General features: G+C 47.3%; 2 long non-coding RNA genes across 2 annotated transcripts; both read left to right on the top strand.

Moving 5' to 3' along the window:
• The first annotated feature begins 13,303 nt into the window (after positions 1-13,303).
• LOC144374454 (uncharacterized) lies at positions 13,304-21,512 on the top strand. Its single transcript, XR_013433849.1, has 3 exons — positions 13,304-13,342; positions 15,882-16,022; positions 21,468-21,512. It is a non-coding gene; the product is annotated as an uncharacterized LOC144374454 (long non-coding RNA).
• A 720-nt stretch (positions 21,513-22,232) lies between these two features.
• Positions 22,233-26,079, top strand: LOC144374458 (uncharacterized). Its single transcript, XR_013433851.1, has 2 exons — positions 22,233-23,108; positions 25,362-26,079. It is a non-coding gene; the product is annotated as an uncharacterized LOC144374458 (long non-coding RNA).
• Positions 26,080-26,708: the final 629 nt, after the last annotated feature.

Below are 26,708 nucleotides of genomic sequence, written 5' to 3'. Positions count from 1 at the left end.
TAGAAGAGCATCGTGCAGGAGCTCACGTAGCGGGCAGAGGAGTTTGCTGATGTGAAGGCCTATCAATTCCTTGCTGGGCACAAGTACAACCCTGCTGATGTCTTTATCAGCTTCCATTCTGATGCCTGTGCCTGCGTGGTACTGCAGGCTGTGAAGAGGCAGGGCCCTGGGGACCTGATGGAGGAGATGTACCACAGGGTGAGTGAGGAGGCCAAGCTGATCCTATTGTACTGTGCCACACCAGATGCTGTGGTGCAGCTGAGCACCTCCACTCTGGGCTCATTTGTGGTGCAGGCGCTGTCACACAAATACTGGAACAAGTAGCAACACCACTCCTTTGCAGATTTCCTCCAGGCCCATCTTCACAATGTGGACCTGGAGTGCCATGCCATCTTCACAGAGGTGACTACCCCCACAGCCTTTCCTGTTTCTCTTTCACCCATGAGCCCTCTATCTCCAGTGCCAGAAGGTCTCTGTTTAAGGCACTGTTCAGTTTGGGAAACCCGTATGTCCCTCCATGTTAGGCCCAATGAGGATAAGTCCATTTTGGCCTCTCTCACCTGTTTGTCAGCAGAGCTCTATTCTGAGAGCAGCACTGAGCACAACGTTCAGTTCCCAGAATAATGGGCCCACCTGGGATATAAGTGATTGGCCTGCTTCTCATTATTGGACAGCCTAAGAGTAAAGGATGAGGATGCCTCCCATTCAGATGCCCTTAGTCTCATAGGTGAAACTTGTGCAGCTAGGTGGGGGAATGAATCATAGTTGGTTCTCCTTAAAAGACATCTCCTGGGCTTGCCATGAGGGCTGGCTGGGTAGATGTCAGAGGCAGAGGCCTCCTTGAGGCACAGGTGTTGAGTCTGAATCTGCATCTGTGCAGGAGTCTAGGAAGGGACCGCTGACAGAGCTTGAAATTCAGGCTGTGAGTGCTGGGTTGTGGAGATGGGATAGGTAGAGAGACATGTGGAGGGGCTTGTGAACAGCCTTGGACTTGGTCTTGACTGCGCAGAGAGGAGCTATGAAGGAAAGTGTATGTAGACATGCCCTAATGGCTGGGTGATAGAAAGACAGTGGAGTAAGAGAGTGACATTGATAGGATAGATCTGTCAGGAAGCTTCTGGCATGGTGCAAACTGCAAATGGTTAGCAGGCAGTGTGGCTGGGCTAATCATCAATTCCACGGAGGGGTGGCAGGAGGTGGAAGACAAACTTCCTGAGCTCATTGCAGCTTTGTGCAATCATCATGGAGACCCCAAGAAAGAGCAATGGGTTTGGGAGCCAGTGGTAACATCTGTTTTGGATAGGTTTGGATGTCTGCTGTGTGGTTTGATGTAGGAATATGAAGCATGTCAGTAAGGACAGGTTCAGAGAAGGGGTCTGGAGCCAGGCGTAGTGGCACATACCTGTAATCCCAGTGGCTTGGGAGGTTGATGCAAGAGGATTGACAGTTCAAATCCATCCTCAGAACTTATGGAGGCCCTAAGTAACTTAGCAAGAACCTGTCTCAAAATAAAAATTAAAAGGAAGGGCTGGGTTATTGCTCAGTGGTTAAACCCCTGCATTATTCCTTGGTACCAAAAAAAAAATGGGGTCTGGATAGCTGAGGTCCTATGTGCCTGGAAATGTCTGGGTTTTCACCATGGGATATGGTCCATGGCAGAGAATGGAAAACTACGGAGGGGAAGGAGAGTAGCCAGTGGCTAACTCCATTTGATAGTATGAAGTCAGATTACAAGATGTAATGGCATTGTGCTGGGCCCTAAAGGGTCAGAAGGCTCTCAGGTAGGCTCCAAAGCTGGAAGAGAGACATTGGAATCTCAGAAGGAGATAAAGGCTTCTTTTAGTCAGGGCAAGTCTTCTTTCTGCCATCTGTTGACCCTGAAGGTCCTGCTTGCCTCAGCCACTCCTTGTATATAAAAACTGCTCTGGGTTGGGCTTCTTTCTGTCTGAGTGCCCACTGGCACTGGGTTCTGATCTGGTGCTCTGTGCCCTTGCTTGAATTCCAGCTGATGACTTGTGTGCCCATGTTGCATGCCCATGTCCAGATGCCCTTAGTGTCATAGGTGAAAGCTGTGCAGCCAGGTGGGGGCATGGATCATAGTTGGTTCTCCTTAAAAGACACCTCCTGGGCTGGCCTTCTCCAGACTGCTGATGAGCCATGACTGCTAGGCCCTATGAGTAGAAGTGAAATGCGTGGCCCTGAAACCTATGATCTTGTCACTGCAGCAGTTTGACACTGAGTACTCATTCCTCAAGGAAGTTTGGTGAGATGTCTTACCTGCCCAATACGTTTGGCCCCTGCCCTGGGAATGTGGTGTTGCATGCCTGAGTGTGGTAGCCACCAGTAAGGAACTCTGAGTACTATGAGACGGTCATTGCTCAGCCTCCTGGTATGCCCCTCTGGCCCCAGTTGTAAGACAGTCATGTCCATCTGTCTCCTGAGCATTGTGTGGCCCATTCCTTCTCCAGTGGATTGCATCCTCACCTTGTGGAGGGAGACCCCACCTGGATGCTGGGTTCTGCATGGCCTGTGATTCCCTTCATTTTGTGGAGTGTTGTGATATATGTTTTTTGTTTTGTTTTGTTTCACTTGTGTTTGGGATTGAACCCAGGGCTGCCCTACCTCTGAGCCACATCCCCAGTGCTAATTTTTATTATTATTAATTTTGAGATAGGGTCTTGCTGAGTTGCTGATGCTAGCCTGGAACTTGTGAGCCTCCTACTTTAGCTTCCTGAGCTGTGGCTGCCCATGTTTTTGAACAGAGGACTCACTTGGGTGATTCCCTTTTTCTTTCAGAGGAAGCTTAATGAAGACAGTCAGATGTAAAATCCTTATTGTCCAGATGGATTTTGATGATAGTACTCATAGTGCTCAGCTAATTGTGTCAGCTAGTAATTTTCTTGAAAAAAACATAGGAAGTAAAAATGTGCCCAGGACATCCTGAAGAATTTTTTCCATGAAAACAGTGTGGAAATATGAATGACTCTCCTTCCCAGCTAGAAAACATGGGCTAGAAAACCTAGAGAGAAAAGGATCAACAAAAAGGCCATTAATAGCGCAGAATTTGTGGAATGCAAGATGTATCAATAATGAAATATTTATAGTGTGTAGGAGAATGTGTTAAAGCTGCATTTGCAGTCATTTGCAGTCTTTTTTTGATCATTTTTATTTTGAATCATATAATTCAAATTAAAGTTGAGTCTGGGATGTAGCTGGTTGGTAAAGCACTTGTCTTGTATGTCTGAGGCCCTAGATTTGATCCCCAGCATTGCATAAAAAGAAAGAAAAGAACTTATCATAAGTTTAAGGGCAGTAAGACTATATAAATAAATTAATATTTATTGGATATTTTTATGATATCCATAAGTCTGTTGCTTTCATAATTGCTGTGTTTTGTTACCTCATGTAATATAAGAGTAATTTCTGCCCCTTTAAAGCATGGTCAACCTGTTATAAGTTAAGGCCCAGCCAGATCCTTTAAGGAGGTGGTCTTTGGCCACTGGGTGTTCAAGGGGCACCATACCACACTGTACTATCTCAAAATGGGAAGGCCAGTAAGCCCCATCCTCTGGCATATGGGTACCCTGAGACATTCAGGGTAGATGGGGATTCTGATCAGAAGTTAGAGGAAGTAATCCTATGAATTGGAAGACACCCTCCTCTCATGAGAGATGTAGTGGCCCCTGGCATTGTGTGGAATGTGGTAAAGCCTCAACAGCTCCTGGGACACCCATCAGCCCTTGCACACATTAGATTTTGCTCCATTGCTTGCTTTGTTTTGATTTTTGTTTTTTCAATAGGTATTCTACTATTAATGAAATAAACAAAATACAAGGAACTCAGGGCTGTGTCTTTGTCTATTTCATCACAAAATGTTGAGAGCCACAGCCGGTCAGAATGACACCTGGCATTTGCCAGAGGGAATGTTTGAAAGGTGATGCCAGCGAACCATTCAGATGATGATTTGAGTTAAGCTATATTTAATTGCTGTGATGCTGGATTGATTGTATTGTATATTTGACCTTTGCTGTCGGGCAATGGGGTGGCTCTTGCTGCCTCAGGCGCAGCTACTTTGGAGTTTTTGCATGGAGTTCTCTCGGGGATTCCCAGAGAGTTCCCATTGGTTGGGGAAGTGCTGGAGGAGGGATTTCCACTGGTGTGGTGTTTTTCTGGAAGCACTGCGTGAGAGTTGAAATAAAGTAGTTGCTGTTTGAACCTACAAGGCTTTGTGGTGGCTCGGTTATTTATGCCCATCCAGACTGTAGCAACAAAACTCTGGAGAGCATCCAACGTGGGATTCCATGGAGGTAGGGCCAAAAGATGAGTGACTGTCTTTAAATATGTCTCGGCTGCTTCTCTGGGCTCACTGTTCACAGCCATCACCCTGGGACTTGCTGCTGCTATGTCAGTATGGCCTGGCCTACCTCAGGAATGCACAGGATTCACTCCTGCTCCTACTCTTTGTTATACAAATGACTCAGAGATCTTCCCCTTGCACTCAGTGTTAACTCTTTGTGCCTGCTCCTTGGGGAAGTACTGTGTTCAAATCAGTCCATCCCTTTTTCTATAGAAGGTCACCAGCTGGATTATATAAGACAATTTGTATTTTGGAAAGAGGGAACAGTTTAATAATTTCATAGATAGAAAGCCAAACTGTCAGCACCTTGCAGCACTTTCTAATTATGGGACAGTGAGTATGGTAAGATGCACATAAAAAACTGTGGGCAGGACCCATGTCATGTAGTCTTTGCATGGCAGTTAATCAGCCTTGATACCCACATAGATGGTGTGTGGGCTGATTTGATTTAGGGGGTCTGATGGGTTTTGGTGTGTTTGGGGATGTAGACTTTGAGGTACCCTCTGCCAGTAGTGTGATTAAACATCTGAACAGAGGTGTATACCTGAATATAACAAGAAGAAAGCAGACAGATGTGAGAAGACTTGGTGGCTTTGTTATTCAAAGGGCTATGGTTGTCTGTGCACATTGATGACCTGAAGAGGTCCACAGTCATAGCTGCTGATGTGACTAAGCTATAGAGTGTCACCATCAGCCAGCTGTTCATGCCAGGAGGCAGCCTAAAGCATGAGTTGCAAGGTGGCAGTCTGCAGAGGTGGGGGCAGAAAGGCAGGTGAAAAGTGCCAAGTTAGGCAGCTTCCTGTGAAGCTGGAGTCATGGCTGCCACATTTGAGTCATTTTTGAGTCTTAACACCTGCCCATATTAGGAACTCAGGATGTGGCACTAAACTTCCTGGTGCATGATCAATATAACCAGGGCCTTGGGAAGGCCAAGGAGCAGCATCCAGTATATTAGCTGGTGTTCTTTGGGTCATGTGCCAGGCCCTCAGCCTAGGCTGTGGGGCACCTGACTAGTGGATGACAGATGTCCGGTTAACTGGGGCTGCCACTGAAATTTAGGACAGGAAACCCTGGTGAGGCTCAGCCTAGGCAAAAACCTGGTACCACCCACCCCCTTCCTTCTCCAAGTGGTGACTTGATTGTGGTCCCTTTGCTTGCATCAAAAAGCAACCAGGAGGAGGTGATGGAGGCAGAGACCAGCAAGTCAGGGGAGGTGGCAGGAATGGAAATGAAAGAGGAAAGTCCGGAGGAGATGGAATGAGAGGCCACCAATCTGAGGGGAGGTGATGTGAGTTCTCCTCTGTTCCCCTGTTGGCTGCAGATGGCTGAGCTGGAGGAGCTCAGGCAGCTGTGCCAGGGTCTTGCTGAGCCCTGCCTTCTCTTTATGATAGAAGTGTTGGGGATTTACTAGGACAAGATTTGCCTTTTCCTTCATAAAGCAAGTTTTTAGTTAGCTCTGCCCTGTCCCTCAACCACTGGCCAAATCCGTGACATCAGCTACCACCTTGACAGTGGTCCTCTGGGAGTTGTCCAATTCACAGGTATCTGCTGGGGGAGGTCAATAGGTCAGCTTCACTATGGAGACTGGCCACTGTTGCTTTGTGCATGTGGACACAAGGTCACATTCTTGTGTGGGCAGCATAATTTTTTACCCATCCTGGACATGGCAGCAGCAGATGATGTGCTGTCTCCCTTGGCAGGCACAGGTTCTGGACACCACCAGAATGTTGAGGAGCTGTGTGCAAAGTGCCATGGGGATGCTCAGTGATGAGGAGAGCTGCACACACAACATGAGAAGAGTCACCGTCCTCCTCAGCCTCTTGAACAGGGACATTGTGTGCAGTAGTACGAGACATGTCCCTGCTTCTCATCCTACCCCAGCAGGCCCTTCCTGAGCAGTGGGGATAAGGTGGCTGAGTGTGGTGAGCTGCCCTTCTAGGTTCTTGTGTCTTGGTAGATGCAGCTGGCATAGCGGGAATCTAACGACATCTCTTGAATTCTGCTCTAGAGTTGGCCTGGCCAGGGGACCTGTGGCTTCCCTCTGCAAGAGAACTGGTCAAGCAGCACAGCAGAGCCTCCAATTTGGTGCTGACAGGTGGCCAAATTATGTACCTTTTGCCTTTTTACAGCCTTGTTTTTGTGGATATCCAAGATGCACCTCTCCATCCTTCTACAGAATCAAGAAGAGAACGAGCTCTGCAGTCTGAAGGAGCGGGTGGGGAGAGAAGCTGCAAACCAGGATGCACTCTAAGAGGCCGGCACCTTCAGGTACTATGAGCAGTGGGCAGTGCAGGTACCTGCTATACCGTCTCAGGGGAAGGAGCACACCCAGGTGTATTTTTCTCCACCTTAGGAGGGCAGAGCTATGTTTTTGCTCCAAGATCCCAAAACAGACCTGGATGGTGGTCATGTGTGGTTGTTGGCCATGCATGTGGTCTTGGGGTGTTAATTGACCACCTGGATTTAGTCATGGAAGATTGTTGGCCACCTGAATGGTGGTCATGGGGATTGTTGGCTTCTTTTCTCTGCTTTTGTGTGCTTTACTTTATTTCATTATAGAGAACTTAAAAAATATTGTTCTCATAGGATGTTGGCCAGCATGTCATAAATAGCAGCCAGGGTTGTCATTCAAGGTTATTAAAATTGAGATGGAGATATGCAGAGAAGTAACAGAAATTATCTTTTCAGGCTATTGCTTGAAGTAACAGAAAGTACAAATATAGGACCCAGGAGTGTCATTTATTATCCATGATCCTTTTTCTACAAAACCATAACCCTTTTCTTCAGACTTGAGACAATCTTTAAAGAGCCTGTGCCATGGGGACAGGAGGTTTGCTCAGGGTCTCAGATGGAGAGTCTAAGAGTCTGAAACTACCTGTGGGCAGGGTGATATTAGGCCAATGAGGTCCTCCAAGGTCCCTCCAGTTCTGCTCTTCTGACCCCATGGCTCCAGGTCTGCTGCCTCACGTGGTTCACAGGGGGAATGTGGGTGATGGCAGATTCCTGGGCGGCCAAGGCCCATGGGTGCTGGCTTCCTCACCACAGGAGCTTTTCCATTTTGAGTTCTCTCTGCAGTGCTCCTTGACTTCTTTCCTAGTTACACCTTCTGAAGGACGTTTGTGAGCCCAGAAACTGAGTATGCTTTTGTTTCCCTGGATGGTCTCCCTTTCTTAGCACATGTCCAAGCCATGTTCCCATCGCTCCTTTGCCACTGTTGCTCTGGCCTTACTGGGTTTGCCAGCCTCCCTTTTCACTGTCCCATGGTCCACAGCACCTAGGACCAGTTTCTTCTGGTCACCAGCAACACCGAAGAACAATTGGACCTGTTTGCATTGTACCCTCAATGCCCATTTCTGGGGCTGGCAGGCCCTTGGGAAACTGCTGGTCTGTCACAGGATCTTGTGACACTTCACCAGCACTGTGTGTCTCAGACTTAATGTCACATACCATTGGGGCTAGATTGCTGGCCTCCTTGGAGTCCTTTCTGGCAGAAGTCTTCTGGTTTTTAGTTAATCAGTTTATATAGCCTGTTGCCTTCATTTTTTTAAAATTCTCAAATTATTTCAAATTTGGTCTCTTGGAGACCCTCTGTGGTGACTGCATTACTATGGATCACTTTTCAGGGCTCTCAGCTGCTCCAACCCAGGGTCTTTTCACTGCCTCCCCTATATCCTCTGTGCATGTTCTAGCCTGGGGTCTTTTTTTTTAACAGTGAGAGAGAGAGGGAGAGAGTGGGAGAGAGAGAGAGAGAATTTTAATATTTATTTTTTAGTATTTGGCACACACAACATCTTAGTTTGTATGTGGTGCTGAGGATCGAACCTTGCCCACACGCATGCTAGGCGAGCGCGCTACCACTTGAGCCACATCCCTAGCCCAAGCCTGGGGTCTTAAGACAAGGGATGTCCTTGACTAATGGGATGTTTGTTTTCTCAGTAGATATTTTTAAATTTGCTGTAGAATCCTTTGTATTGTATACTCAGAAAAAGAAATTCCCTACAAAGGGCTTCACTTTCTTTTTCAACATAAATATTTATTAATTATACCTTTTTCTACAAGAAATTGTGGCACTTTTCATTATGTAAAAAATATATCATTTTAGTATGAATGTGAGATGTAGTTAATTCAACCAATTAACCACTGTCAGTCTAAAGTACTCAGGGTTAGTTACAGAAACACCTTCAAGAAAAGCTGAATTCTTGATAAACATATTTTCTTATTTAACTTTGTCTGTATCAAATTTAGTTTGGTTTCTTCATCTTTATTATATTTTATCTATAGCTACATTTTAAAAAAATATTTATTTAATTTTATAGTGAAGTTGGTCATTATTCGATTTGTTTTTAGAACCTAGTAGGCTTGTTCCAAAAAATTATATAAAATGCAGCAAATACTTCTTCATCTTTTCAAGGCACTAGTTACTATTACTAAATGTAAAATTAAGTTCCATACATCCTGCTTATAATGTTAAGACAAATGCATTTGTGAGTCTCTTATATTTAAAAGTGATGGAAACTTCAATTTGTAGCCCTGGCTTGTAGGCTAGAAAGCTTGTTGACACAGAGGAAGGAGGTGTCAAGAACAGCACTGGCTATGATGCTGAGCCACTGTCCCCTTTCCCCTGTCCCACCCCTGCTGCAGACATACCCTTTGGAAGCGGGTTCAAAGCACAGTCACCCCTCTGCTGGCCAGCATAATTTCTCTCATTGACAGAGATGGCAACCTGGAGCTTCTGATTAGACCAGACTCACCAACCTGGGCAGTTGTGGATGTATATTTTTAGTAACAGTAAGTTGGTGAACATTCTGCTTGTGATGAATAATATAAGGTGAATGAAAATCCACACAGCACCCTTAGTCACTTTCCTGGGCTTGAGAACGTAGATGCTGCTTTCCAAGGAATGTTTTGCCAGCTCTTTCTGCGAGGTTGTGGCATCCTGACAGGTCTTTGTCCTGTCTCTCTTCTCATTTTCTCCTCTCAGGGCACCTGTGATAGTTCAGAAAGTCAGGTTGGATTCTGTGTGCAGTGGGGACACTGCCCTTTGGAAAGAATATGTCCTTGATCATGCTCATGTTCCATTATACTGTTCCCTATTTTGTGTGGGGCCTCCGCAAGCTTTCTGTTCAGATTACAAGGACTTCAATTCGTGAATGTAGGCCAATACGATGCAGGAGAGAGACAGGCACAGGCCCTGGAGACCTGGTTCTGCCTGAGGCTTTGGACCCCTCCTAGGCCCTGCATAGATTGCCTGCTTTCATTCTGTCTGTAAACAGGAGTTATGAGGTAGCCCTCCAGTTCTTGTTAAGCAGGAGCCCTGGCCATAAAGGGAGACAGCAACTGTCTGTGCAGCCTTGTTTTATTTTTATGTGTTACAGTGGATGGAACCCAGGCCTTGCACATGCCAAGCAAGCTATCTACCATGGAGCCACCCCTGGCCCACAGCACCTTCACCTCTCGTTCACCTAACCTAACTGCAGATTCAAGAATGAGATGTTTACCATCATGGTGCAGAACCATATGAGCCTTCCTGAGGGTGCTTGTAACAGTGTCCCCTTCAGCTGGAGAATCAGGGACTATCTGGAAGAGCTCTTGGTCAAGGCCCAGTATATCACAGATGTAAAAAGTGAGCACTTCTCAAGATTGGCCTGATGCAGACTTTACCCACAAGGACACTGCCTGACCATTAGTGGGCAGACAGCAGCTAGCACCAAGTAAATTCTGGGACTTGTAGTTTTCACACTTTCCATGTGGAATAGGCTCAAGTTCATGTCCTGCCTTTATTCTGAAATTTCTGCTGAAGGAGTAAGTCTCCAGGAGGCGAGAAGCCTTTAAGTCACACCCCATCAAGGGAGCCTGTGAGGTGATTTAATGGTGCACCGACGAGCAATATGGTGAACTGGAGCAAGTTCCAGCAGGCACAGGGCTTGCTACCTGCTGCAAGTTGACCATTTCAATCCTGAAGCTCAGACCCAGGAAAGGTCCCATTAAGCTTTCTCAGCAAATACTAGCAATGAAAGGAGTGTATCCCCTTCTTCCATGCTAAGACATTGGTCTCTCTCCTAGAGAGCAAGCTTTTTTTAGCTTGTGGCTTTAATTGTCTCAATCCATTCTGGCTTTCTCCCTAAATTTCAGTCAGATAAGTTAGTAGAAGTCTTCCAGCAGACTACCCTGGGCATATTTCTTACGCAGTTCCCTAGGGATCTGTAGCAGGAGCTGGTTCAGTACTATCTGAGGGACTTCTTGCTCTTGACTATGAGAGTGTCTACCTGGGAGGAGCTAAAGGCAGGTACCTACTCAAGATCATGTGTGGAAATTGCATGGTATTGACTAGGGGCAAACATGGGAACTCAGCTTCTGAGATCTAATGCTGCGGTGTGGGAGAACATAATGAAGCCATGCAGGATGCTAGGCTCAGAATGTCCCCTGAGCAGAACACATGACCAGTTCTTATCACTCCCCAAGGCCTCGAGAAATGGGGCATACTAGTACCTTAAGAAGCTCTCCAGGTTCCTTGTAACATTCTATGAAATTGTTGAGTTTCTCTTGACAAAATTAAGATACATATGTAACTAATCTCTTAAGGTAAAAATAATAAGTGAAACTCAGTGGAATGGTTGACACTTTTTGTTTCTAGAGCTGGGGAGAAAACCAAGAGTCTCAGACGTGCTAGACAAGTGCTAACTGCAGAGCTGCAGCCAAGCCTGAGATGGAAACTCAGATGCCTCGCAATCACATGCAGCACAGAAAAAGAAGGTAAAGAATATGGGAGAACATACTCTAGCCAGAATAATAAAATGTTATCAAGGTGTTTCAGGGACTGAGCAGAATATATCTTATTTTTAAAAATGGGTAGAAGTTATTAGTCAGCTGTACAGGCATAATTTTTCAGGCTTCTAGAAGGCTTTGCTCACATGCTCAGCCCAACCAGTCAGTCAAGAGAAGATAAAAAGTCTTCCGATGCCAGTTGTGCCTGCTTATCTGACAAAACTGAGTTTTCCAAAAGAAGGGCAGGCTTACAGTCTTCCTGGGCAGGTGCTGAGCAGTGGTCACATGGCATGGTGGTTGGGAAGCCTGCCCCCTGCAGCTTCTTGTCTTGCTGTGAGTATCAGCTAAGTCCAGGCAGGTGCTCACAGCAAGGCTTTCCAGCTTTATTTCTGATCAAGAAGAATTAGAAACAATTTAAGTGTCCAAATAAATGAAGGAGGGACATATTAAAGTAGGACAATTTTAAAATAGTTGTTTTCAACCATTGAAAACAATATTTTCACAGAAAATGAGTGATAGAGGTATTCTTATAATCTAATCCTGAGTGGAAAAAAAAATCAGGAACAGAGTGATTCTGATTTGAGGATGATTCTGAGGAAAGACACAGCTGGGAAAATGGCTAGAGGCTGTACTGAAAAGAAGTCAGGAGATTGGAAGTCTGGCTTGTAATTTTCTTTCTCGTGTTTTTTGAATAGTTATGATTTCCCATAGGAAAACACATCTTTATGATTTAAAAATACATATTGAAAAATGTTCAAAACCTCAATTTCTGCAGATGGTCCTGTGGTCCTGTGTCTGTGAGCTATGAGCAGCCTCAGGGAGGCCCAAGAATGGGCTCTGCTTGCTGTGGGTGCACCTTGCCTATCCACATTTCAGGACCTGGCTGCACAAATTCTCCAGAATTGTGACCATCCACCTGCAGGTTCTGCAGAGCCTCACTGAAGCTGCACAAAAGCATAACACAGTTGGCAGTGAGTTGGGAGGGAGGCCTAGTCCCTGGTCTGTCCACAGTAGCTCAAGAAATGACCCTTCAGGGGCATGTGAGTCAGCATAGCTGAGAGATTTTGGGAACAGCTGGCTAGTGCTTCCTGTGTCCCAAGACCCAAAGGAGCAGGTTAAGAACCTAGAATGCAAGGACACACTGCCCCTGCCAGAAGCTCTGGCCTAAGGGAAACACAGCCAATGAAGCATATGGGTGGAGAAGCAGGGTCCCTGTGGGGTCACATGGTTGCTCTGGTCTTCTTAGACACTAGATGTATTTGCTGCAATGACTTGTGCTGAAATTCTGACAAGAAACACCCTAAAGCCAATTCCCCAGGCCTGGATGCATCTAGGAAAGAAGCTGCTCATACCACTGGAGCTTGTCTGCTCAGATTGGTACTTTCAAGACAGCAGGATCACAGCCAAAGCTGTCACTGAAGAGGTCAGGTGAGACCCAGAGCCCGGCTCACCCTGGCATGCTTGGCCTGTGCTCTTCAGTGGAATCCAGGTCCTGGTACAGTTGGCAGGAGGGTAAGCAGGTGCTCCTGCCATGGGAGGGGCTTTTTGTGCACTCACTCTGACCTTGATAAACCATGTCAAGTGCCAGGCATCTCGTTAGTGCTGGAGAAACAGAAAAACCACATTCAGGGAGGCCATGGTACCCCAGGGCCAAAGAAAGTCAGGCAGGTTATTAAGCTGCACTTTGAGAACCACTTTGGTGGCAGGGAGCCATGAGAACAGACAGAGGCAGGCAGGGCAAGCAGAGGGGCAGGCCTTCATGGTTGGGGAGGGCCATGAGGATCAAGAGGGACTCACCATGTGCAGGATTATGAGAGAGTGGGTACAGTGGCAGTACCTCATATGCTGAGGTAGCAAAGTGAGACTCCAAGTCCTGCCTGCATGGAGAGCTGTGGGAGTGCTGAGGACAGGGCTGGTGGATAACCTTTCCTGTCAGTTCATCCTCCAGTGTTGCCTCACACCTGCCTTCTCATCCCCTCCTCCTGCCTCAGAGTCCTTGTTTGGAGCTGAGTGTGTAACACCCTCTTTTGACAGAACCCAGTGGAATCAGGTTTTCTCCATTGCACTCTTTGTGGAGCACATGCTTCTGGGGACCGAGAGCCAGGTTCCTGAGCTATGTCAGCTGGTGACCAAGTACATCTTTCACTAGACAATGTGAGCACTGGGCATTTCTCTTGGTGGAATGCAGAGTTTGGGAGCCCACTCTGCCCTTACCTGCAGGTCAGTGCTGGGACCTCATCCAGTCCCATGGGGGAATGTGGCTCATCAGCCGGCCATTGCATAGATAAGCTCAGTTCAAGAATTTGCCCTCCCTGATAGCTGAGTCAGGGCATATTACTTAGGGATAGGAATGACTGTACAGAAAGGGACTTCTTCAGGAACTTGCTTGCAGATGCTTTGCAAAAGCTGAAGGATTAGGCTCCACCCACCTCCAGGATGACCAAGAGCAAGCCAGTAGCCTAGCCCTTGGGGGCAAAGTCACCATCATACTCAGCAGGATGACAGTGGTGGAAGAGAGTGCCACTGGAGCTGGGACGTCAAAATACATGATATCCATGGGACCATGGAAACAGGAAACCATTGAGCCTCTGCTACCAACACCAGATAAAGCCAATGATAGCATAACCTTTGCCCCTCAGAGAAAGCCACCATCTCTGTAGCCAGGCTATCCAGTAACAATGGTCACTCAGCACAACAAGGTTCCCACCTCTTTCAGCCCATGACCTGGGCTAGGGTAATTGTTTCATGATCTCATCCCATGGGTGGAATGCCATTGCCCTCCAAAGTGCCCACTGTCCAGGTGTCTGAGAAAGGCAATTATAGACAGGTATGTAGCCTTTGAAATGCAGGCAGGTTCACAGAAATAGATGGGCATAAAAACTTGACCAAAATGTCAGAGGCCTTGTGCAGGACAGCCTGTGCAGGCCAGGGCTTGCTCACAGCTCCAAGGAGCCAGGTGCCCATATTGCTTCCCATTTGCCCCTCTGTCCTCCTTTACATCCACCTTCCAGCTGCTGGTTTTTGAAGCCTGTTCTTGCTGTCATAGACTGGAGACAAAAAGAAGGGAGTGGAAATGCCAGGGATGGAACCAAGGGCCTGATGTATGCTAGGCTGGCTTCCTGCTACTGAACCCTACCTAAGCTCCTGCAAACAGTGCCTTTTAAACACAGCCCAGTGAGCACACTTTTGCATGCACGCACACACACACACACACACACACACACACACACACACACACACAGACCAGCTCATATTTCATGGCTCTAAACTAAGTACCTTGGCCTCATCTAGTTGAAAGGCAGCGAGAAACTGTTTGCTTATGTACCATGAATCATAGAGGGTTTTATTTTTCCCTTGAGAAAAAGGAAAAACAAGTTTTATTACTCTGCTAGCAAAGGAGAAACACAAGGGACTCCTGTCCCAGAGGCATCCTTGACCACCTTCCCACATGGCCTGGACACAGTTCTCTCCAAGTTTTACTGTCCCATGCAGCATCCTCAGACCTCTGGGGGATGTGCTGGCCACTCATCCAGGTCCAGTGTGGTCTCCGGTGGTCAGGTAGCCTGCTAGCTGACAGACAGGTCTTCTGGTCCTGAGAGCCAGCATGTGGATGTTTATAGATGATGGGAGACTTTTTCCCCAATGAAATCACTTCAAAAACTTCATGGGTTTCTGGATCACTTTCTTCTAGTCAGATCCCTGTGCAAATAATCACAGCCACAGATGGTACCCAGTTAGTTTACAAACTTAAAGTCTGTGCTGTACACGTGCCTCTGCTCTGTGTGTCCCCTCCAGCTACAGAGAAGCCCCAGGGCCATTCATTGGATACCTGATGCCTGGTAAGGGTGCTGTCATGCATTGATCTTTGCTACAAGTTGGATGCCTGGGAACTCTAGTCAAACCTCCTGCAGGCGGCCATTTCAGAGCTGCCTCCTACAGTTAGCCTATACACCCTGGGTATTGGTAAAAGCTGAAAATAGCCAGCATGTGATGGGTATTAAAGTCTTCTTGTCAGCTCTGACAGGAGGGTTAGACATTGCACACAGAGGTAGCTGTTAGGCAGTAGGCCAGCTGCAGAGAAAGATGCTAGGGAGACCAATTCTTTGGCTCATGCATATTTTCTACAGGTAACAGGGAACTGGCTTTCCCTTCTGTCCTATCCCTAATGTTCCCAACTACAACCCCACCACTGGGCCACTGCTGCTTTTTTTAAAAAAATGTGCTAAAATACACATTACACCAAATGCACCATGTAACCACTTTTAAATGTATTGTCAGTGGCTTCAAGCATAGTGGTGTTACACAGCCACCAGATCCTGCTCCAGAGTGTCCTCACCTTCCCCACCCAACAAGGACTCCCCAGCCCCACCCCAGCCCCTGGAGATCCCTGCTCTACTTTCTGTCACTCTGACTGCCTCAGGTACCTCACATAAATAGAATAGCTCAGCATTTGTCTGGCTTGTGTCACCTAGCATGATGTTTTCAAGGTTCATCTATATGGTGAAATATATCAGCATTCAACTTTCTTATAGCTAGATAATGAATGCTACTATATGGGTGGATACTGAGACTTTCCACTCATATGTTAATAGACACTCAGGCTGCTTCCACCTTCTGCATCTTCTGGCTGTTATGATTGCTGTGAACTTTAGTGTTCATCAACATTTGAGATCTGCTTTAATTCTTTTGGATATATACCTAGAAGATGACTCACTGTATCAATTTATTAAATTTTTCTCTCTCTCTTTTTGGGGGGTAGGTGCTGGAGATTGAATGCAGGGGTGCTCCACAACTGAGCTACATTTCAGCCCCTTTTAAAATTTTGAGTCAGGATTTGGCTAAGTTGCTGAGACTGGCCTTGAACACGTGATTCTCCTGCCTCAGCCTTCTTTGTTGCTGGGTATGTGTCACCTTGCCTGGTTCAGAATTTTGTTTTGTTTTGTTGTTTTTTTTTTAAATAATGAACATTTCGATTTTTTAGAATACTTTTATTTATTTCTTAATTTTAATGTGGTGTTGAGGATAGAACCCAGTGCTTCACACATGCTAGGCAAGTGATCTACCACTGAGCTACTAACCTGGTCCTCAGAGTGTGCATTGCCATAATAGCTAGTTATGTTGAGCACATTTTCTTGTGCTTTTTGGGTATTTATGTATCTTTGAAGAAATGTCTAAGTCTTTTGCCCATTGCTGAGTTTGTTTGTTAATTAACAAATCAAATTTATCAGGATAATTAACACACATCATTTCCAAATATGATAAATTCTGGGAATTCAAGGATAGCTCAAAAATATCTATAAATATCATCAGTTATATAAGCTAAACAATAAGCTCTAAATGATAATTTTAATAGGTATAGAGAACATTTGACAAAATGTATAATTTAGAAAAAATATACCCTCAGCAAAATAGAAATAGGGAACAGTCTTTACTTGTATAATGCCCAGTGGACTACTTTCTATAGGAACATCTGTACTAACATTGATACCACAGGTTACCAGTGACAAGTTCTGCTTCCTCAAATGTTGAAGTTTGAACATTAGAGAAACATGCAGAGGCAAGTGTACAAAGCAGGGTTTATTTAAAAAGGGATAACATAGACTTCTCCCAGAAGGAACAAAGGGGGCCATAACTGGTATCCTGGTATCCCAAGAAGTGAGGGTGTTCTGCCTTTTTATATGTCCTAGGCTTTCTTTGTTCTCCAGATCTCTTCTCCCTTATCTCTCTCCTTCCTGTATAAGTGACAAGGCTCAGGAGATGGATGGCCAAAAGGTGAGATGCAGATGGGCTGGAGGAGCCAAAGCAGAGTGATTTAGGCAGGAAGAGGGCTTATTAAATCTCCCTATATATCCCTGGGATGGGTTACCTTAGAAACAGGTTGGAACAGGGCTGGTTATGTTGATAAGGGTGGAGGAAGTGTTCTGAAGGAATTAACATTTCAATCCTTCCATTCTCTGGATTGACCCTTGCCTATCTGAGTGTCTAATTCTGGCTTCAATATTATACCTGACCACAAACTCTCAGAAACAGCCATTAAATCATTAAATTCACTATCCTGAATTGCTGGAGATGTGCATTTCTAAATGAATGTCCTGGAGACACTTTGATTTATTTTGTGGTGCTCAGGTGGAACTCAGAGCTTCATTCATGCCAGCATTCCACAGCCCAACTTCCTGTTTTTACTGAAGCAAACATATGCTAGAGTATTAGTACAGCACTGAAAATCGCTTTCAGAGTTGTGAAAACCCAAATACACATTAAGTACCCATTATTGGAAACAGGTATCTGAATTTTCATGGGTGCTGCCATACAGTGGTTAATGCCAGTGATCTGCAGGATGTTTACACAGGCACAGAAAACCTCAGAGAAGCTTAGGAATGTGATTACCTGGGAGCCAAGGGGAAACTTGAGCAGAAAGGGCAGCCTGTGTTGCCACAGCTGGATTTATATGTGCTGTTGCTTTAAAATATGATCTAACCATGGGTGGAAGGACACACCTACAGTCCCAGCTCCTCAGGAGACTGAGGCAGGAAGATGGCTTGAGTCCAGGAGTGTGAGAGCAGCTTAGACAACACAGCAGTAAATAAGTAAATAAATAAAATAAGACCTAAAGCCAATATTTAAAAAAATGCAGAGATCTCTCAGAGCTTAATGGTATATAGGTTTCTTTGTTTCCTTTTCTCCTTTTTGGTACTGGGGTCCAAAGTCAGGACCTGGCATATTGCCAGGCAAGTACTCTACTACTAAGCCACATCTGCAGCCCACCTTTCATAGAATTTCATTAACAGGTGAGAAGTGTTTGAAAGGGGAAAAAATGAAAATATAAAAAATTAATGGAATTCTGTGACTTTTAATTACCAACTCATGGTCTTTACCTCCACATATGGTTGTCAGCTTTGGGTGCTCACCTCAGTGACAGGCAGCACACACTCAGACCTGCCCAAGCTGCAAATCTCAGTCCCTTCTTGGATTCCTCCCTTCCTCTCACATCTTGTCTGATGTCATCTTCATATTTTCAGCTTTTTAAATCTTGCTGGAATCTGCCCTCTTATCTGCCTCCCCTTACCCCCTTCCCTGTCTGTTCTGCCATCTCTGCTTCTGTAGGTTACTAAGGCAAATTGCAATGGGCTCCCCACCCCAAATATTACTCCTTGATACCCAAGGCTAGGAGTGATTTCCTTAAAAAAAAGTGGAATCATGTCACCATAAGTCCTCTTAACTGGACTTCAGTGTCCTTCCTGTAACCTCAAGGTAAATCAAGTAAACACTTATTGACAGTGGCTTGAAGCCCTTTGTGATCTGTCCCCTGTTTGATATGACCCTGTAGGCTGGGCTCCCACCACTACTATCTTTCCCACACCCTATTCCCTACACCCACAGTCCTCTCAGGTTGGCTTTGCCTGCCTCACACACAGTGCTGTGCCTGGCCACCTGGCCTTTCCAGGCATATTTCCTCTCTTGGACTAGTCTCCACCTGGCTAGCTTCCAATTCTCTCTTAAGACCTAGTGTAGACTTGCTTCTTTCAGTGATCTCCCTCAACCCACAAGTCCAGGAGTGGCCCCCTGCACCCTTGTCTTGGTCCATTTGAGCTGCTATAGCAGAAATTCTCAGACCAAGTGCCTTATAAACAACAAAAAAAATATTTTACTCAGTTCTGGAGGCTGGAAGTCCAGGATTCCTGCTACATACACATTCTCTAGAACCATCCACCTCCCACACGCCCATTTTTATTATTGAATACTCCAGATCTCTTGGTGATAGCTCCTAAATCACAATTTCTATTACTCTTTGGAGGCTGGATTGTCAACTGAACACACCTAGGAGAACTGATTCCTCTGTTAGCCTGGAGGGCTTACTTGTCTCTTGGCCTTTTCATCAGTAAATTGGTAAGAAACATGGCTGTAAATGATCCAAAGTCGGGAGGGTCTACTCTAATGGTAGACAAGAGAAACTGATTCTTAGTAAAGCCAAGCAGGCTGGACTGCTGAAGCATACAGATGACTTTCCACAGGGACCCAAGGGGCATCCTATGTCCCTGTAGAATTATAATTGCTGCTTAATTAGAATTTCTCCACACAAGCTCCAAAAACCAGAGAGCAAGAAAGGAAAGCCTCCTCTCATTTCCCAGGCCCATGACATAAGATGAGCCTATTACAGATGTCACTGTGCCCCTGGGGGAAATGAACAGACCAAGCTGCAAAGTAGCTCAGGCCAGGGAGACAAATGAAAAGAGAGTGAAGAGCCCCACACTCATGTGCTGTAGGCAGAGGTTTACCTATCTGCTCTAGAGCAGAGGTTGACCTACATGCTCTACCAGGTTATAACCAGCCACCCTCTTCCACTGTGGGGTAGGGTCTTTTGGGTTTGAAACAGTCTGTTTGCCAGAGAAGCCTAAAAAAAGAAGCTTAACTTTAAAAGCTTTCTGGGTTGTTCCCAGTCATTCCAGAATGCCCGGTCCATCTGAGCCCTCTGTCCTCCACACCCACACCTCCTAACATCATGGGAAAAGTCTTCAGAGTCAGTTCATCTTCTGTCCTTGCAGCTGCACACCAGGGTGCACTACCCTCCTCCCTCTGTGTCTCTACGCTATCCTGTCCCTGCAAACCCCTATTCTCTCAGATTTTTTTAGCTCTGAGGGCATGCCCGACTTATTAGATGATTAGAGGTCTTTTCATAAAGTCAGTGTGGTAACCTCATTGTCACAGCCTCCAGGAGACCCAGCTTTTCTCATCTCTCCCAGTGTCCACATGATGCTGCCTTTATGCTAGTGCCTTCCAGTGCATTGTCTTTGAGCCTCCAGCGCTTTGTCTTTGAGCCTCCAGCAGCCAATGCAAGTGGTGAAGTCAGCATTGACTTACAAGAAGGCCAGGAGGGAAGGGGCAAGCAGGGGTGAGGCTAACCACCACCCTTAGAACAGCTCCTGGAAAATGGAGTTGGGGATCCTCACACATACCAGTTCCCAGGTGGGCACGTTTGAACTGAGAACTCATCTTTGAACTCAATCCCCACCACCAGTTGGGGGAAAGGTTATTTTGTCACTTCTTTCAAATCTTTTACCTTGCATATCCTACCCATGGGTGAGGTAGAGAAGGAGGCCATGGGTGGGGTAGAGATGGGAGGTTTGTTTTTGGTAGTGAGAAACAGGGCAGAGAAAATGGAGGCAGGAAGCAGGTGGCCTCAGGTGCCTGCTGGCCTGCATGCCTGATGGCAGTTGGTGTATGAAGAGAGATGAATCGTTAACCTCATGGCCTTCCAAGAGTTGTCCTTCCTGGTGGATTTGGTGCAGTGGCTATAGAAGCCAGGTCTCATGCCCAAGGCAGATGCCTCATTTCAGGGCAGTAAAGTGGCCCCTCTGCTTCAGCCTGGTCACAGGGGGAGGCTCATGTGAGCCACCAATACCCAGAGCCAGAAAAGAAGAGAATTTTCTAAAAACCTGGACCCCTGTGACAGTTCTTTTTTGTGCTGCCTCAAGGACAGCCCATACTGAGGAGTGAGAATCAGCTTAGCTGACTGTGACTCCCCTGTGGCTCTGTAGGTCCTCCTTGTGTGTGGAAATTTGATGCTCTACCATCAAGGTACTCTTGCTCCCAAAAGAGGTCAGGGTGGGTGCTTGGAAGGACCAGAGAGGGCACTTCCAACCCCTTGGCAAGAGCATCTGCTGCCAGCAGGACTTTGATGTCTCCATTCTGGACTCATTTTCACCATCAGGCCATGAGACACAGGACAGATCCCCCACCCAGAGAAGAGCCCCCTTTTTACCCCACCTTCACTGCCTACCCTCCTCTTCTCCACAGCACCCTACACTGGCCCATCTCCAGGACCATGATCCAGTGCCAACCTGGCCACTGAGAAAAGTCACAGGGCCTAAACTCAGAGAGCCCTACCCTCACTACCATCCATGAAGTGGACAGAATGGCCTCTTTGCATAATCAGGACTGTGGATGAATAGACCTTGGTCCAGGAGGGTGCTGAGGTTGTTGGTCATCCTGGACACTGCCCTTGGACCCCATGGCCCCAAAGCCAAAGGATAAACTCATGTTGACCTGGATGCTAGTCTTGAGAGCAGCAGGCTGCTCCTGGGCATGGGAACATATACATAGGCCTGAGGGCAGCAGCAAAGGGGACAGGAAAAAGAAAATTGCCAGAAAATGAAAGGAAGAAGAGGGTGAAGTGTTGTGAGGATGCTAATTAGGCTACTGGACCTGTAAAGGAAGAAGGCTTCCTCTGCACCAACCTCACCAATGAAGTCAGGGCACAGAGGGTCTTGGAGTCTGGGCCCTGAGTGCTCTGCAGGTCTGCAGATGGTGAGATTCTGTTAATCCCTCATACTGTGCCCATTTGCAGGCTGCATGGCTTACAGCTTGCCAACCCCACTTCACTAGTTCACTCTCCTCTGCCATCTGCCAAGCTTTGGTGTGGCCTGCTACCTTGGTGTCTTCACAGAGCTGACCTGTGCTGGAGTGGCCAAGAAACTCCTGCAAGTAGATGGGCTGGAGAACAGCACCCTGCACAATGAGAAGGAAAGGAGGGCTGGACAGCCTGAGCCCAGCCAGAAGGTGCCTGGAATGGCTGTGGGGATGGGGAGGATTGGTCAGCTACCTTCTGCATACCTCTGTGTGCCTAGATCCTGGCCTGGAGTAAAGCACACCTGGTGTTCTCTGGGTGCCTCCGTCCATGAGGCCCTGGATAGTGCATCCTAGCCTGTAGCTTACAACCCCTTGGGCTGCTGGACTCCTCCCTCTGCTATGATTAGTCTTCCATCTCCGCCTCTGTGCTGCTACCAAACTCACATAGGTTACTGTAGATTTTGTTGTCCAGTCACCCCCATGCCATCCCAGCTGCCTGTCCCCCTAGCTCAGCCTCCAGACCCTGCTCATGGTGCTGCCTATGCTTTGGACTGCTGCTCCTGACTGTGACTACATCCACTCTTTCTCACTCCTCCATTTCTTTTCTCTGTCCCTGCAAACTGAACTGGGAAGGTGACATTAACACTTTGGCCCTTCCATTGGACAGCAAATTCCAAGAGCTGAGACCCCATCTGTCCTTTTCTCCAGCTAAGGAGTCTGTGTAGAGCACTCACTCCATCAAAATCAGTGGAGGGTACAGAGGTCCAGACTCTACCCAGGCCAATGTGATACACTCGGGGCTCACCTTTTCCCTTGCAAAGGAAAGTATGGAGGTGACCCACACCTGCCCAATCTCCTGGTAGGAGAGGAAGCAGAAGGCAGGTAAAAGCTCAGTCCTGGCCATAGCCTGCTGCCAGGGTGGCCCCTTGTGCCCCAGACCACTCCTCTACTTACCAGTGCTGTGTTCCAAAATGAGCTGCTGCCCATCTCAAATCCTGTTTTAAGGTCAAGCCTTAGACACACTCAAGGCTGTCTCAGCAGATGGCTTTACTTGGGTACAGTATCCATCCAAGATACAGCCCTTCTCTTTCCTGGCTTGTAACTAGGTTTTTAAGAGAAAGAGGCTCACATCAGCACTTCACCAAGGAAAGAAGTTCTTTTAAAGTTTTCTACCTATTTTGTAGATTCAGCTTCTGTGGACTGAAGAAGATGCTTCCCTTCACTCAGGAGGCTCTGGCACTATCTTGGGAATGGTGACTGGCCTGGACCTTCACCCTACTCTGTGAGGTCAGAGGCAGTGCATGCACTCGCACACATGCACTTCAGACCCTCTGCTGTCAGCACTTGCCCACTGTGCCTGGGGACAGGCACTGGGAAGAAGCCTAAGGGACAGGAGTCCAAGAGTTTCCTGCTTACACTCAGGACCTCATCAGAGCCTTTAGCCCCTGTGGCTGGCCTGGACCCAAGGGCATGTGTCCCATATTTCTCTGACCTACCTTTCATGCTATAGGCCCTGAAGAGACACAGCCTTAGCACCAAGCTTCTTTACATTTCTGTTGGCCAAAAGATGAGCCTGGAGACATCCGTGCACTTAACCTGATGCTGCTGCAGGTGCCAGATTCCAGAACCCTTGTACCAGGTGGGGTCCAGCACTTTCTCCTAAACTTCTCACCATTTGTCAGCTCAGTTGGGGTCACAGAGCAGTGGTTTGAGGACAAGAAGGCCCTGGACTGAGGACAAGCCCATGAGCCCCTTGCTGGGGAACCTGGTGTGTACATATTGGTCCCTAGAGACAGGAGGGTAGACAGGAGGATGCAGAGTTCTCAGGAATTCTATACTGAGAATTCCCGGCCTGTACTTCAGAAGCCACTGTGCCTGACACTCAGCTTCTCCTGTACTTCAACCTCCTTCACCCAGGTACCAAGTTTTCTGGAGGATCATTTGATGTTATCTCTGATGGCAGGGTGCTCCACCAGTCCCCAATCAGGAGCTCAGAAGGAGCATTTCTTAGCTGAGGACCCATGCAGGAACACTTGGGGAGAGCACTGAGGAAGACTTATGGCATCAGAAACTCAAGGGTGTGGCTATACCAGGTACTCAACACCTAAACTGGTGCTCAGAGGTCAGGGGATCAGCACTCTAATGAGCCAGTTGGCTCAGCTGAGAGGAACTCAGCCTGCAGCCGAGCACATGATGCCCACAGCTCACTTTCACCTTCAGTTATGATGAGGGGATGCCAGTCACATGCCAGTAAGTGTTCCACAGAAGCCATAAGGTGAAAATATAAGCTTTCATGTTGTAGACTTCACTGCAGGAATTCAGAAGCCAGTGTTCAGGGCTTTCAGATCTGTCTTTTGAGGCAGCAGCTCCTTGTGTACTACCAGGCCCTTGGGCCTTTGGCAGGAGTTGGAGATATGGTCTATACCTGCATTTCACATCCAGCCTTGGAGACTGCAGAGAGGTGGGGCAGAGGGACCAGAAGCCTCCCCTCTCTTTCTGTTAATTCGGATCTCCCAACTTCTGGGTCTGTTGCCTGTACTGAATGGATGGAGGCAACCACCAAGCACATTCTTTTGAAAGTGGGCTTCAGCCCTGCCTGGGCCTGATTGCAGGTTGCAGAATGACCTCTAGGTGGCAACAGCAGCCTGCATACCACCATGGCTGTGTTCCTGGGGCAGCTTTGCAAAGAGGTGGTGAATGAGTGGGCTTGTGGATGTCCACTAGCAAAAGCCTCGCTCTTTCCCATCCAGGATGTTGCTGAAGTCTTAGGCCGGGCTGTCTAACCTGAGTACATCCCCAACCCCAAGAGGCCTTTTCTCTTCCATTCTTTTGCAGTGGCCTAATGAAAAAAAATCCAGGAGATTCTCTTAGAGGCCCTCAGCCCTAGAACTCTGGATTTTGCTATCCCAGACCTGCAGGGCAGGTCTCTGTCCTCTTCTCAGCTTACCAATGAATGACCCCTGTTCTTGCAGCTGAGGTGTCAGCCACATGAAAAGTACTTTGTCCACCTAGAAATAGACAGGGTCATGTGCCTTGAGCTGAAGAAGAGCCCACCAAGTCCTAAACTCACAAATCAGAGAAAAGTCCCTTGCATCCAGAAGCTTATGTCCCTGTATCTGCTGGGATGGGTATGGGTCCTGCAGGCCTCGCATTTTCTTTCTGGGCCTATTGGCCTCTTAGCCCTCCTAGATAATGTGAGAGATGGTCTTGGAATTGAGCCTCCCTCCTACTGCTTGGTGGACACCTGGTCATAGATACTGCTGCATTGCCAGTGCCAGGTGCAAGTATTCCTGCCATGCTGGGCTGTTGCCTGTCAGACATTCACTGCCCACCTCACCTACTTCCCCAGTGAAGCAGAAGCCATTTGAGGATTAGCTGCTGCTGTCCATGAGTCATATGATCCCAAAGCTAAGCTAAACACATCTGAGCTAGGATCATGGGGGCTTCTTGAGGCCAGGGTCCCAGTTGGGACTGTGCCCTGTTCCATATCCCTTCTCACCAGGGTCTTTCCCAGTCTCCACCTATGACACACAAGTCCTCTTTTACTCTGATATCCTTGCTGAACATTCTATAAATGGCAGGAGTCACAGTTGGAATGACAGACTAGCTCTACTGGGAGTCCTCAAAAGAGAGTTGAGTAAAGTCTTCAGACTTCACTCATGTTGGGAGCTGCTCATATAGGGAGGACTCTAGCACCCTCTTCATCTGTTTCAGAGCCTCAACACTGAGGTTCTTGGCATCCCTGTCACCCACACACTGGTGGCTGTTATTCCTAATATCTGGAAAGCTGGGCCTGAGGTGTGAGGGTATCGCAGACTGTTGGTCAGGAAAGGTGTGTCCAGAGTCTGGCTCAGAATCGCCATCACATCTTACCAAGCTCTATCTCCTTCAGGGTGACATCTGCTCTTGAGAACACATTTGCAGGACTCTGGGTCACTTCATGCCATCTCCACAAGTTCAGAAGAGGTGAGCACTAGGGGAGGCTCAGGCTGCTTAAAGGTGACTGCTTTCAGTAGCCAGCCTCTTTCTGCTGCAGTGTTGGGCTATGAACTGGCCAGGAACACAGGAGAGAACCTCTAGGTGGCAACAGGTCTCTAAAGGGGGAGAAGAGTGAGACAGACTCCTGGCTTTTTGGGAACTCTCTTTAAATAACTGAACCAAAACTTGTCTCCTTGCAGGGTTATCCCAGCTACTCATGGTCCACTTTACATTCAAGGGACCCTGCCTTGGGTTTCACAGAAATGACATGGCCTCTGGTAGCTCTTCACAACTAGCTATATCACATGCAGCCTGGCCCTCTTTTCCTTATCTGTGAGGCAGCACAGTAGTTCTGGTCCCAGGTGTCACAACACAGTCCTGTTGTGAGGACTGTAGATGGGGTAGCAAAGTCCAATGGCAGCCTCACCACGAGGCAGGTACTGGATTGTATAGTTGAAGAAATTCAGGCCTAGTATGTAAATAAGCAGTAGCACAGGCTGCAGCAGCACAGGCTGCAGTGACAGCCTGGCTTCCAGGCCCTATTTCTGGCACTTCTTACTCCCTGAAAGAAGCTGTGTGAACACCAGAGCTCTTCTGCTCATTCCACTCTATTTAATATAAACCTGCATCCACCTGCTCTGTCTTTTCTTTCAGAATTCATTTTTAACTTGTGCCCCACCAGCCATAGTGGGCCAAGGTCGGGGTCCATGCTGGTGTGGTACTTAGGCCTGGACAGCACAAGTCATTCAAGAGCTGTGCATCCTCTGTGATTATTTCCCTTCTGTTCTCATTTCCTTGTTACTGTCCCTAAGCCTTAAGCTGAGAGACAGGCCACTGGGACTGCCCAGCTTCACAGTTGGAGCTGCCAATCTAAGTACAGGGTGGGCCTGTCAACCTCTGGGCAGACGCATCCTCAGGCCTTCCAAGGACCACACAGAGTCTTCTGGGCTGGCTCAGGCATTTTATGGTAGCCCTTTCTCCATGTCATTACCAGGAACCAGAATGCACAGAGTCCTAAGGCATGACCCAAAAGAGGCCTGGGAGAGCCTGTAGACCACTAAGGACCACAGCACAGGCCCCAGGACAGGCTTGAGGGCTCACAGGAAAAGCAGGGCCAAGCAGAGTGGAGAGAACTGAGTGCTGTGAGAACTTGGACTGCTAACTTCCCACTCTACCCTCAGGAAAGTAGCTATGAGGACCTCACCCACCATAGGTAGGTAGAGGCCCATAAAAACATGGATGAGGATCCTGGAAATGCCCA

Source organism: Ictidomys tridecemlineatus, unplaced genomic scaffold (genome assembly GCF_052094955.1).
Source record: "Ictidomys tridecemlineatus isolate mIctTri1 unplaced genomic scaffold, mIctTri1.hap1 Scaffold_70, whole genome shotgun sequence".
NCBI classification, from domain to species: Eukaryota; Metazoa; Chordata; class Mammalia; order Rodentia; family Sciuridae; genus Ictidomys; species Ictidomys tridecemlineatus.
Note: the sequence above shows the minus strand (reverse complement) of the source record. Positions and strands in the feature narration are given on the sequence as shown.